Source organism: Euwallacea fornicatus, chromosome 6 (genome assembly GCF_040115645.1).
Source record: "Euwallacea fornicatus isolate EFF26 chromosome 6, ASM4011564v1, whole genome shotgun sequence".
Taxonomy (NCBI): Eukaryota; Metazoa; Arthropoda; class Insecta; order Coleoptera; family Curculionidae; genus Euwallacea; species Euwallacea fornicatus.
The window spans coordinates 4,062,441-4,076,044 of record NC_089546.1 but is presented as its reverse complement, the minus strand read 5'-3'; the positions used below and the strand labels follow the sequence as shown (position 1 = coordinate 4,076,044).

Here is a 13,604-nt window from a genome sequence, read left to right as displayed (position 1 = left end):
CCAGAGCATGAGAATTTCCTATGCCATGCTTTGTCGATGTTGGAAATCCCCGCAATAAAACCGGGTCGGCATTGGAGCTGCATATAGTGGACTTTGTCGGTGCTGGGATTGCCCGCAATAGACCTTGTCGGTCCCACAGCTGCAGTTCCAATTCCCGGCTAAGATGCCACGGTTTGATGCGGCAAATGGTGCAGATGGCACCCTAGCGAAGGTACGCCCATGGTTTATCACCATGGGCGTTGGTACTTAAGATTGGACAAGGCATGGAGGGCTCTCTTCTTCTTGCCCTTGTTTTTGGGATACGGTCGGTCATTGTAACGCAGTCGTCGTGTCCGCGCTCATTACATTCATTAGTCTGTATATTCCTTGTTAATAAACGTAAACTTGTATACCTTCTCTCTGACCTGTGATTTTATTACAAAGATATAACCAACATCCTATATCTTAAGTAGCATTAAAAACACCCGATGCTACATACATGCAGTTTATTTGTTAGTTCTATTATTTTGTAGATCATATCTAGATAGTTTTGAATGCTGAAGTCGACAATTCCTGCTGTTCAAAACCTGGAAAAAAGCAGGAGTTGCATTGATTGAGGAACGAGACGGATTGTCTCAAGATCCACTCGATGGCCTCATCGGAAGTATGAGAAGACAAATATCTACAGTTGTAAGGGCTCGAGGAGGGGGCACACGCTATTAAAGAAAAGGAAAAGCAGCATTAAATGATTAATCTAGTTGAAAATATACAAAAAAGTTCTTAATGTCTAAAATCAGTATTTTGTTCTAGTGACATCTTCGAGTTTCTTCCTTTTTCAACAGGCTTCACAGGGTACAACTTTCGTGAAACACACTTTAATTGCTTCACTTAACATCACATGAAAAAATTATCAAAGAAATTTTAACATTCTGTATACTCTAGAGAAAACTATTAGATTTTATGTCTGTTTCTTCAAATTTGCCGGTGGGAGCAATATTAAGAAACGTACTCCCTGTGTGCTTAAATGCATAATGTCGTACATTGAGCAAGTTGCGTTTCGCACCTCTCTCAAAAAGCTCCTTTGAAGAAGTTTGAAAAGGAATGCATTTTAGGTATATTGCAATTAAAACAGTTTAACTAAATAAAATGGATATTTTACTGAATGTTCACATTATTCAATCAAAGCTCATTTCCCATCTTTTTTTCCGACTCCTTTTGCCAATATTTTAATAGGATTTCAAGGGCTTTGTTAGATCATTTTCGTATATTTATGGTGACGAACGAAATAATGGAAAAACAAACAGATGCTGTTTTATAAGAAATGATGTGGAAAAAAGGTCATGTCTGTCCTACAGAGTGCCCTTAAACTTTGTAGTAGTCAATTTCCTTTTCCGTTACAAATCAACCAGTATTACTGAAGCGCAACAGTTTCAAAAGTTTTGAAAACTTAAAAATACTATTCAGAAATTATTGCAGGTTAACTTCAAATATGTGCTTTTGTATGAATATGTTAATAGAATATTTTATTGACGTAAATTGAGAGAAGCACGTTAGATTTTTTGTTTTACAAGAAAAAAAAATACATTTTACAGTTCTAAATACTACTTGTAGTTCTAACTCTTCGCACTATGCAAAATTTCACAGCGTGAAAGTAGACCGATTAAAAAAATTACTTACATTGATTAGTGCCAATTAAAAAACATCACAAAATAACAATACTTCCATTCCTTCACATGTCAAAATTAGACCTGAAACATTCACAATTAGTGTCAGCAGGATTCAATAATTCATATCTTCTTGGTGTCAATTTTCAAGTGGTTATCAATAGAAAGTTACATCCTTGAATTTACACACTCCATCACGTTTTTCATGAATAAGTTAAAAATCATGCTAGATTAATGTATTGATCAGCAACCCAAGTGATCCAATTTTAGATATTTCTGCAGTATGGAATTGAATAAGTGATCTCCTATCCGAGATAGCTGAAATGGTTTACTTTAGTAGTAATATGCGAAACATGTATCATATGTTTAAGCAGAATTATTCATTTTTTCAAAGATCTAATTTTATTTTTGTTATGTAATAAAAATATTCAGTAATGGGTAAATATTATTCTTAATTAATTTTAACCAAGAATAGTGTGCGACTCCACCGTTGCAACCATCCATTCTAGTGTACGAGAGGTTTTTCCAGAAAATATAAGAAAAGTATCAATATACTGATGGAAATATAATTAAAAGCTTTTTTTCAAAAACGGCGGTCTGAATCGGATTAATCCCGTTCAGCCGATTTTTAAGTAATAAAGTCGGATTGATCACAAATGATAGTCACCTAAAATTATTAGTGCAAAATCAGCAAACAGGCATCGATCTGATCTACATTTTTTTGATTTCCGAAAACCGTAAATTTAATATACAGGGTGTTTCATAAACATGCCAACAAACTTTTAGGAAATATGAAGCTTATAAAAATCAATACTTAGATCGAATAAAATTAGGTTCTAAATCGGTTAATTTCCAAAATACGGAATGTTTAATTTATTTTTTTAATATTTTTTAAATATTTGAAAAACGGTTTAGTATAAGGACATAATATTAAGGATACGTTGTGCAGGATAGATGTGTATGTTCTGGAGTAGGCAAACTATTTCATCCTACACCAGTGGCGTCCGGACGGCCATCCAACGTTTCTAGATGTGCCAAAGGCTCAGATTTTAACGGAATCATAACGTGGAAAAAGAGTGTTATTTTGCGATGAGGCATGTTTCACACATGTTTATGTCGTCTATCTCTACTAAAAAAAATCGGATTAATTTCTCTTAAAAAATGTTTATAAATCAAACTGGGAAACATGTACCAGTTTTTTGGTAGACACTAGAATGAGAAATTCTATTGTATCTTGAAAACAGCTACTTGAACAACAAAACACTAAGAGGTCTTTTTTATTAAGAATTGACGGAATATTGAAAAACTGTAATCGTATCATAAAAAGACAGTGTCGCACCATTGTTTTAATCACAAATATTCGTCGCCACTTATGTAGGCGGAAACATCCCGCCTGCAAAAGAACATGCACATTTATCCCGCCATAGGGTGTCTCTGCTTTCATGTCCTTACCTCAACCCTTTTTTTAAACATCTACAAAATTAAAAAAAGGAATTAAATACTCTGTCTTGAAAACGAAACAATATCGGACCGAACATTATTCGATCTACAATAAATATTAATTTTTTGAAGCTCTACATCTCCTCAAAGTTTGTCAGTATGTTTATGAAACACCCGGGATTGTGTCCACTGTACTTTGAAATTTGATGATTTTCTGATGCGTATAACATTTGCAACCTTAAATTTACTTACATTCACATATAAGTGTGAACTATTGAGGCAAATATGCTGCAAGCATGCTTCAGCAGCTTGCAGTTTAAGGCTTCAAGCAACGGGCACCAAAACAATTATCCAGAATATTCAACTACACGAAGACAGCCCTCTGGCACGAAATGGCACTCACTTATCCATTGTCGGTTACGCAAAGCGCTTGTTAAAACATCTTAGGATTACCCAAACAAAGTTCTCTAATGGAGAAGGCACATTGCCAATGTAAATACTGCCGAGCAACTGCATATAATTACCACAAATTTCTATGTAGACCCGCAATTAGCAATCCTTATTAATCTTGAGTTTAACTTTAACCCATTGCCGGAATTTGGTTTGGTAATCAGTTCATTAAGGCGGAAGGACTTAAAAAGGGCTGGCAATATTTATTGGAGGGCATTTCTGAATTAAACTGCTTTTCAGTTTTGATTCATTTATCAAAGTTTTAAGGACTTTTCTTATGAATATTTTAAGCTCCATGCAAAACGAGTTGGTTTTAAACTAGGATAAAGTCGTAAGTTAAAACTCTTATATTTTTCAATACCAACACGGGAAATTGTTAGATCGCAATCGGCGGAAGTTCCCTCTGAAATATTCAGAAAACGTTCGTTTCGTTTCGAGAAGTTGTATTTCATTTTCGCCCTTTTTGTTTCGAAAACTTCCCAGGGCTAAAAGTCGCTCTCCTTTCTGAATAGGTCCCAAGTTTGGGGCGTAGATTTTCTCTTAAGTATTAAAGAAACGTTTGCGAAGAAAAAAAGGTCATATTGAGAATTTTTTTTTATATAGATATATAGGAGACTCGTTTCGCAAGCAAACAAGCCAATCGAAATTATTTGACAATCGTCCCAATTGACCCTTCGTAAATCGAGTCCTTTTCGAGGATTAATCCTGAATGAAGTAGAGTCATCGCTTTGGTATGTTGGAACTGGTCCAAAGCAATGAATTATTTCAGGCGCCTATCTCTTAACCCGATCTTTTGTCGCCTTAACTGACAATTTCTATGGATTAGAATTAATTTGAGGCATTAGTATTCAGTGTAGATAACGGGCGAGTGGGTTTTCTCTAGTATAGATCTGAGCTCTCCCTGCGATACGATCTCCTGATAACTGGAAGGTAAGTTGTTAAGCGGGTTTTAGAGTATTGTTTTCCGAATTATATCTCGCAATTGTGTCAGAACTTAAATCCCTTAAGTATTGTATTTTGAATTCAAACTCTACAAGGAGACTATATTATATATACCTCTGAAACAGCTCAGTTAAGCACTCCAACTATATATTGCTGATATTATTTAAACCCTATTGGAAACTGGCATTACCTAATAGGGCTCATATTCCATCAACCAAACTTGCTAATACCCATTAAGAAGTTATCAGATAGGTAACTGTTCTGGATATCAGATTTGTTGATATGAAATAGACAAGTAGCTTGACGTGAATTTATGGGCTTCAATCGAGCTCCGAGGATTTGATCCCAAGAACTTGTAATATACGAAATGCAAGTGCAAAAAGCTCTTTAGCTCTGTAAATTTACAGCTTATTATAGTGAGACATACAATATTAATATTGTGGCATAGTTGATGTTGCAGCTGATGCATTTGGCAGCGTAAAGTGTGATTGATGGTTGTGGCTAACCGCGGCTCACCTACGATGGGAGCCAAATAAACCACTGTACAAGAATTGATTATTAAAGTCTGATTATGCCATTGAATAATGACCTCAGAAACGTTCTCGACAGGAAATTTTAGATGTAGGACTTGAATAATCGATCTGCACAATAAGTAAAAAAATCCACAAGCTACCAAGCATTCGGCAGCCTCCATTGTCATCATCGAGGCTGCAGCATAGTAGTCGTTGAGTCTTACCAGAAACTATGGATGTAACTATGGCTAAAGAGGCGGGGATGAAAAATCGGATGGTATGAGATTGGAAGAGGAGTATGAGAAGTCATTGGATGGTTAGGGGTAGAAGATGGGTTTTTAAAAAGTATAACTGCCAAACGTATTGAAATTTATGCCGGCAATAATATGGTCTACAAACACGTCTACCATAGTGTGACGGGGCAAGATGATTGAGAGTATGATGAACACACTACCCTCTACCAAAGACACCTCAGGCGCCACAAGGCACTTTTTTCAATAGCACGGGCATGGTTGCGATATATTGTTGGAAAGAATTTTCAATAAGCTTTCCAACGGTACCAAACTTCTGGAATTCCGCCTTTAAATGTTTTCGATAATAACTAATAAAATGCGAAGTTCATGAGTAAGCCTGTTAGGCATAGAATTAAATGGTTTTCAATCTGGAATAAATAAAATAATTAATAATGTTTTATTATAATTAAATCAAAGAGTTGAATTTACTGCTCAATATTATTAATTTTTTATAATAGGTGTGAGTTATGTTCACCTTCTCCACGATCATTGCTACCAAAGAATTCATAGGAATGTTATACGTAAAAAATTTTATATTATTTTTCTTTTGTTGGTATTTATGAATATTCTTCTATCCAGCAAATCGTCGAATCCTATTTATTGTATGATTTTTCACTTCGTGCTCCTTCTTGAAAATTTTCAATCGAAACATGGTTTATTCAATTGCGGATCGGGTTGAAATCGTTTTTATTTATGATGCTGAGGAATGTTGTCTTTTACAATAAATATTTCGCGAGCCACATCCTGGAACGAATATTAATCTTTCCCGCGTTAGGAAATTAATACAGAAATTTGAAGAAACCGCTACTTTTGCCAATAAAAAAAAAAGAAATCAATCTAGGGTAGTAGATGAGCTTGTTGAAATCGAAATTATTAGACAATTTGTTCAAACTCCATAATTGTCCATCCGGCAAGCATCTACTTTAACCGGACAATTAACAGCATGAATCCCAAAAGTTCCAAAATTACAAAAATTTCATTTTCTACCAAATCAACTATGAAGATGATCCAGACCAACGAATTGAATGTTGCGAGGTGAAGCCAGCTTTGAATACCAACCAGCCTCAACTATTGTTAAACTTTCACTTCGGTGATACGTGCACGTTTTACTTGAATGGTACTGTAAATAGGCAAAATTGCAGAAACTGGGGTGATTCAAACCATCATGTTATGAGAGAAAGAAACACGCGATGATGTCGATAAAGAAAGGGCCGATATTTTACAATTTCTATGCTATTAACAGAAAAATGACTTGGTGTGGCAGAGGTGTATTTTATAGATAGTAGTTTCTTCATAACACTCTTAATCATCTTCCCCCCGTATCAGCATTCTAAACTTGATTGTAGATTTTTCCATTGCCGACATAATTTTCAAGATATTGACACTTACACTTTAAAAAAATTTACTCTGTGTAGTCAAGAAAGATATTAAACAAAAAGAAGAGGAAAGAGGTGGAGGTAAGACTTTGAAAGGGCCGACATTGCGAGAACTTTTTAGGTAAAAAGTTGGTTCTTTTTGTTCAAAGGCTATAGGAAATAGAGATGATCTGAATTAGATGACAGTTTATCTACAAAGCCACATTTGGAGGTTGAATGACTGCAAAGAAAATTATTGATAGGCCGCGTTGGTAGAAAAATTTAAATAGGAGGACGAAGATTTATGTGACAAAGTTTGGAAAATTATTAAGCCTTGCAAGTAATTAAGGATTTAAAGAAATGGAGAAAAGAGAGGAAAATAGGTACGTCCTAGGGAAGTACTACCATGAACTGAATGCAAATGAGCGAGAAGAAAAAAAGAAGTTGGATTGGCACGGATGAGACATTTTACAGATATCCTCAAAGCAGTGGGACACCAGTGCTGGAGGCACCCTGGACTTTTGTAACGAATTGCCGTAAATTCAAAAGCTGGTGGATGTGATTGACGATTGTATGACAACGATATGTATGATGCAAAGTGTGTGTTGGAAGTACCTAAGGTGGTGGACGTAAGAGGGAGAGGGTAACAAAAGCTTCGCGGAGTAAGAGTGGGTACATGGTAGAGAGGAAATTGCAAGAGAAATTTGGGACTGATAGACGTGGTAAGTACTTTTAAAGCCCCATAGCTTGTTACGTGACATGAAATCTTTCACGGATATTTGTAAGATTAGGTGATAGAGAGGATGAGCAGTATGCCTGTCGAGGAGGGTAGAAATCTCTATACACATCAAATGAGAATATGAGAGAGTAAATAGGACTGTAGTGGAATTGAAAAAAATTAGGTTTAGGATGTTGTTCGGACCGTCTATCTTATGCAGGTAAAGTTCTAGTGAGTCATTATCGATATGTCCGAGCAAGCATTAATTTGCTGTTTTGAAATATCCAAGTAAGGATATCCTAAAGTCCGCCAGAAAAAAAAACAGGTATATGCGAATAAAAATATTAAATTTATTATTGTTTTTTCTTTGAAAATGGACATGTAGGAAGAGACCAATGTCCTGTAAATTTGGTTTCAAATTTATTACTTTTTTTGCTCGGCAGCAGAAAACCTGACATTTACATAAGGAGCATTGTTGACTAGACAAGGAAACCGGTATTTTGAAGTTATTTTGAATAACGTAGTTAAAACGTTTGTGACCACTTGAACCGATCGCTCAACTACCATCATAGAATTAATAAATACTCATTGAATGGAACAGAGAAGTGAGCATTCTTAACTGGTAGAAACTCGAACGTACATATTCGTAAAGTGAGATGTAACATTTTATACATATTTTACTGTTGGCTCGGACGAATTTTACACAATATTACCAAATACTTCTTGCTACTGATTACAGCTTATTAAGCATTATTTAAGCGCATAATTTGTCCAGAGTTTCGAAACTCTCCAAACCGGAGTTTTTCTGCAACTCGTCGTGTTATGTGCCTACATAAATCTTGTAATATTACGCGAACGAATATATTACTGTGCAAAATATATATATATAACATGTAAAGGCCATATGCAAATGATTATAGGTACATGGTTTTCGTATCACTGCAGTTGGATTTTATTTCGCTGTGAAATGGAAAAAATCTGCATATTTCTGCCTCCGCCTTATGCCTTTTGTATTTATAGAATCCTTCCATTTTTATCTTACATCTAGGTATGCTCTGGGTGTTACATCTGGGATATTAAATCTAGGTGTGCAATTCCGTATGAAGATTATTACAAACACCTCCAGCCTTTGAGCATAAAAAAATGTTCGTTGGACATGGAGGAAAATCCAATTTTCAAATTATCGAGAGCGTTTTTTTCCAGGCAATCTGAAAATTAATTAACTTAAGGAATTGGAATTGCTTATTTCCGACTAAGAAAAAGTAGTTTTAAAAAAGGCGGCATAAATTTTTGAGTAAAAATATACTTATTATGCATGTTAATATTCTTAATTTATTGAGAAATTACAAAAATGGCACGTCGCACATGTGCAAATCATAGAAATTTGAATTAGCATTACTCCTATTTGCCACAACTAACGATGTTTTTAATTCAGCAAAATTCGCAGATTTGCCTGGTAACTGCGTTGCATAATCTAGTCAGCAACATTTTCTACGCTCATTTCTAGTTTACCAAAGATAAGCGGAGATTCCAGCATACGAAACGATGTTCCTTAACGAGAATTCTCTAATATTCCTTGTTTTCCTAATTAGCTAGTTTAAATTGCTTTGGAGAACAAAAGAAAATTGAGTTGGAAACGCCAGTAAATAGACTGAAAGTATGATTTTTGCACTGTATCAGAAAGAATGAATGAAGGATGCTCAGGGATGCAGCTAATAATCCAGTTAACAGCTACATCTCCATCATATCCAAGGAATAACAAAGCCAAGGACTCTCTGCATAAAAATGTGACTAGTTATAATTTGGCAAATCGATGCAGCGAAAATGTTAATGGACGGTTATCAACATGTCCGAACGAGCATTGCCGTATACTGATGTTTTTAGAAGTTCTCCCATTGTCCAATTAATCCTCCTTGATCGTGCCGTTCACAGATAATGAATATTTAACGCAAAAATGCAGAAGTATTCTAGCTTCGGCAGCAGCATGGAAAATTAAATGGCAAAGAACATGTTCCTTGCTAATTTAAACAAAACATTGATCTAGGCAGGTAAATGTTTTATTTAAAACTTGCTTTGCTACCTTTCGAGAAAAATATATTACGTTGGATTTTAATATTATGCACAAAGACTCTTATTTTCCTTTCTGTTATTTTAAATTAGAAACATAAAGCTTTCAACTAGAAAGCAAAGGTTTACTACAGCTCAATTTCCACGCAAATTTCTAAACAACCTTGCTTATGAAACACACTCCCGGGCATAAAGTTAGGGTGGCTTGAAAAATTCCTCAAACTTTGTACAAACAAATTTAGGAGGAACTTTTCCAGCTTAAGATGGCTTCTCTCTGAAATTTAAAACGCTCTTAAACAATAATCTCATATTTGGAAGGGCGTTCAACAAACAAAAGCGGCTTCGTATAAAAATTCCTGCAATGCGCCACCAGCATCTTTTTACTATCTGTCTTTATCTCTATATCGAAAATTCCAAGATTGGTTCGATTATCATTGTCATTTTGTCCTTTCGTTGAAATGCTCATAAATCCCGTTGTTGCGACACGAAGTGTGGCGGCTATGGAACTGAGAACTGTGGAGTAAGTCTGACTAATGTGTAATAAGTGCTTCAGCGGTATGAAGAGACTGAGTTGCTCCCTCAAAGACCCAGATCAAAACGTGAAAGGACCACAATGGCCAGAGATGACCGCTTTCTCGAATCCAATGCTTCGAGGAACCGAGCGGCTTCAGCAGTGTCTCTTCGAACTCATTTGCAAGCAGTGAGAAATGTAAGATAAGCGAGTGGATCGTTAAAAGGTCACTTTATACTGTATTATCTTCCCGAACTAGAACTACAAGACCTCCGCTTTCTCGTGAATATTGGATTGCGGGGTTGAATTTTGCATGAGAACATTTGGTTTGGACAGCAAAGGATTAGAGTCGTGTGTTTCCCGATGAACTTCAATTTCATCTTACGAGCTCAGACAGACTCGTGAAAATGTGGCGACGACGATCGGCTTTCGTGCGATGGAGGCTCAAAACGACATGGAGAAGAAATTTGGTCTTCATCCAAAATGCAAATATGTATGCGTACAGGTATCCGACGGAGGTCGTGAGGCCATGTTAGACCGTTCATGGTCACTTTTGGAGAGAACGCAATTATGCATGATAATGCAAGGCCCCACACTACTTGCATGGTTACCGTTTTTTCTTTTTTTTTTTTAATGAAGTTCAAATCACGCGATTTGTCTGGCCTGCTCGAAGTCCGGATTTTAATCCGATGGAACATGTTTGGTCTGAGTTGAAGTGACGCTTCCGGAGACCCGTGCCGGCTCCTAGAAATCTCAGAGAGCTCCGCAAAATGCTGGTGCAGGAACGGGACAATCTTCTACAATATGTGGTCTAAAATCTCAGTCGAACTATAATTTTTTCCTACAAAAGGTTCTCGCCGCTAGAAGGGGAAATACTCGGTGCTGAAGTGCGCAAAAACTTTATGTTTGAGATAAATGCATGTTGCAACAAAAATTCTTTTTCATTCGAGAAATTGTTACAAAATTACTGCATACAGTTAGTAAATTATGTTACAGATAAAAAAAATTTAAACAAACTGTAAGCTGTTAAATTATATGCTAATTAAGAAGCGATGCTAATTTCATGCTCGAGAGTGTATATGAGTGGGTCATTATTTCGAACAACTCTTCTAGCTTCAGTTGAAGAACCATTCTGAGCTACGAATTCTATTTTGCACCCCAAATCCAAATAGGGTGGGCAAATTTGTTTACTACTGAATCTAGACAATTAGGTTCCAGACAACCCTCACCGCCCATTTTCAGAAAAATTTCGGAAAGTCAGTCTGCTGTCTTCAGGTATTCAAGTCTTCAGAAACATCACGCCTTTTAGTTATTACCCTCGACGTCGTAATTTGCATAATTTAACTCTCTGAAGTATGGCTTTGAATAAATGATGGGTCTTCTCTTCCCGAGGAGTCTTCTAAAATTTTAAATACGGCTTTTGGAATAATTATTTTACGACGATTCTTTAGGAAGTATAGAAGAGAAAAATTAATACGCACAAAATATAATGTTGTTAAAGCATAAGACCCCGATTCTTCGATAAATTAGAGTATTTAAGAAACCAAATTACACATAGATTGATTTACTGTAATTGCGTTAAAATTTTATCTGGAACATAACAAAATACTAAAATGGTGTCAATATTAAACTCCACCATAATACTAGCAATTTGTACAAAATTGTAAATAAGTCGAATTTTAATGCACACCATTGTCAGAGAATAAATGAACATTATTTCGTTTATATGGGATTTTATAATAAACTAGACATCATTCAAAACGATAATGTAAGCTCGAATGCGAGCCTTAAAATAGGAAAATTGGCCATTAAAAAGAATATGGAAACGTGCACTTTAGAGTTCCGATTTAAAAATTAGTAAACTCCATTTTGAAGTCTGTCTGAGAATTAATTGTAACATGATGCGAACGTTGTTCTCTTTTATTTTTTTCTAAATCGAATATACAAGACCCGATTTTAAACGTATTTTCTGAAAATCTACAGGGCGATTCATTTTCAGGAACCAAGCCCCTTTTCCTAACCCAAATTTTTTCCTACCACTAGCCGCCAAGGTCCAAAAACTTGCGTCAGTTTACTCAATTATTTTCAGACTTGATCGTTTCTAGCATTTTTTCGTATCTCTACCTGCTTCGGCGGTATTTGTGGAAGTTACATGCAAAACTCCATTTTTTGCACTTATTTATGAACGGTTGTAGCTACGAAAAAAAAAACAAATAAAAATTTCGAAATTGAATAAAGGATTTCAGTTTCACGAACTAAAAAGCTCCTGGCGCACTACAAGAAAGTTTGAGGGCTTCGGGTCAGGCCCGCGTTTACCATCCCAAACTCACTTGAAAAGTCTGCACCTGTTATGAACTGTTTTTAAAATATAGGCGCGTAATGCAAAAAGACAGTTAGTGTTGACATTTTCATATTAATATCTCAGAAACTGTGAAAGTATTAAAATAAGGTAAAAAAAATCCAAACTAGTAGTAACTATTAACGCCTTTGTTGTAAATGAACTAAAGGAGTAGTGGGTGAAAAACATCTCCTTTCAGGAGGAGTTTCCATATTGAGTGTTCCTCAAGGCTAAGAGACCATTCCAGATGTGACCCAGGAGCGTACACATTCATTAAGTATTTAATGGTTTTTTAATTAATTAAAATACATATCTATTCGCTGCGTCTAACTCCGGTGTCAGTAATTAAAAAAGTTTCCGTAGTTATTCGCACGAAAGCTCCGAAAAAGAAAGAAAAATATCATAAGAAAACTGTAATATAAAAGTATGGTTGAAAAATTGCTCAGCCGTAGTACAAACACATTAAATATTTTAAAAGAGTGAAATGAGGCGGCCCAGATTGAGAACCAGCGATGACGGTGATATACCTGCTATCTTGATTGGGCAGAATATTTTATACGTTTTTTCAGTGCTGTTTATATGTGTTAATTAATAAATTATATGAATGTTAAGATCTCGGGTGTCCACTCTGTGGTCCAAGGTATTAATTATTTTAACCCATTCATCCGTCCTTTTAAAAATGTTTACTCTTTCTTTTACGCTCCACGATGACCACACCCTCACGACCGGGATCAAAATAATCTAACAAGAGTGGTGTTTCTTCTGTCTTAACCCGATTACATGCTTCGCAGTCATAACGGCACTTTCCGATACTTACTCCCAAGAATCGTTCACTCATTTCAGCCACAGTTTAGGTGCAATAATGGATAAGTGGATTGGGATGAGAGAAATACACTTCGTTTTTAATTATTTTAATCTTATCAGCGAGGCGATAAAAAATTGATAATCCTTAAAGAAGTCCTTATCTGCTTCCATAACATACACCTTTCGACGTGACGGCAATGATCCTTTGTATTTGCTAAATTGATCCGGCATTCCCTTTTCGCACAACGATGAACGCTCTCAAAACGCAGCTTTCCTGGCGTGCAGCAAAATTGGTCAAGATGTTGACACAAAAGCTTCTGAGACCCTCGTCATGATCGCTAATTATCTGCGTCTGGGTGGCAACAGCAACTTCGGCAATGTTGCACGGAATGGAAAATTGTGGGGACTGCACATAACGATTTTAATTGAAAACAAGTTAGATTCTTCAGCCTGACTCGTATTTGATTTGATTAAATTTCACTCGTCAATATGATTTAGTTTTTTTATTAAAAAAATCGACAACTGCTACTT

The 13,604-nt window shown here is 35.8% G+C and overlaps 1 protein-coding gene across 7 annotated transcripts in view; it reads left to right on the top strand.

The window, feature by feature from the left end:
- The window catches only part of LOC136339702 (transmembrane and immunoglobulin domain-containing protein 1-like), a 263,800-nt gene that overhangs the window by 157,929 nt on the left and 92,267 nt on the right, over positions 1-13,604 (top strand). For 3 of the 7 annotated variants that reach the window (XR_010732188.1, XR_010732186.1, XR_010732185.1), the window contains one exon: positions 513-962. The exons of the other annotated variants lie outside the window; for them this stretch is intronic. The gene's annotated coding sequence lies outside the window, so the exon portion shown is untranslated. Of the gene's footprint in view, positions 1-512; positions 963-13,604 lie in introns of those variants that run through there. 7 annotated transcript variants of the gene reach the window in all.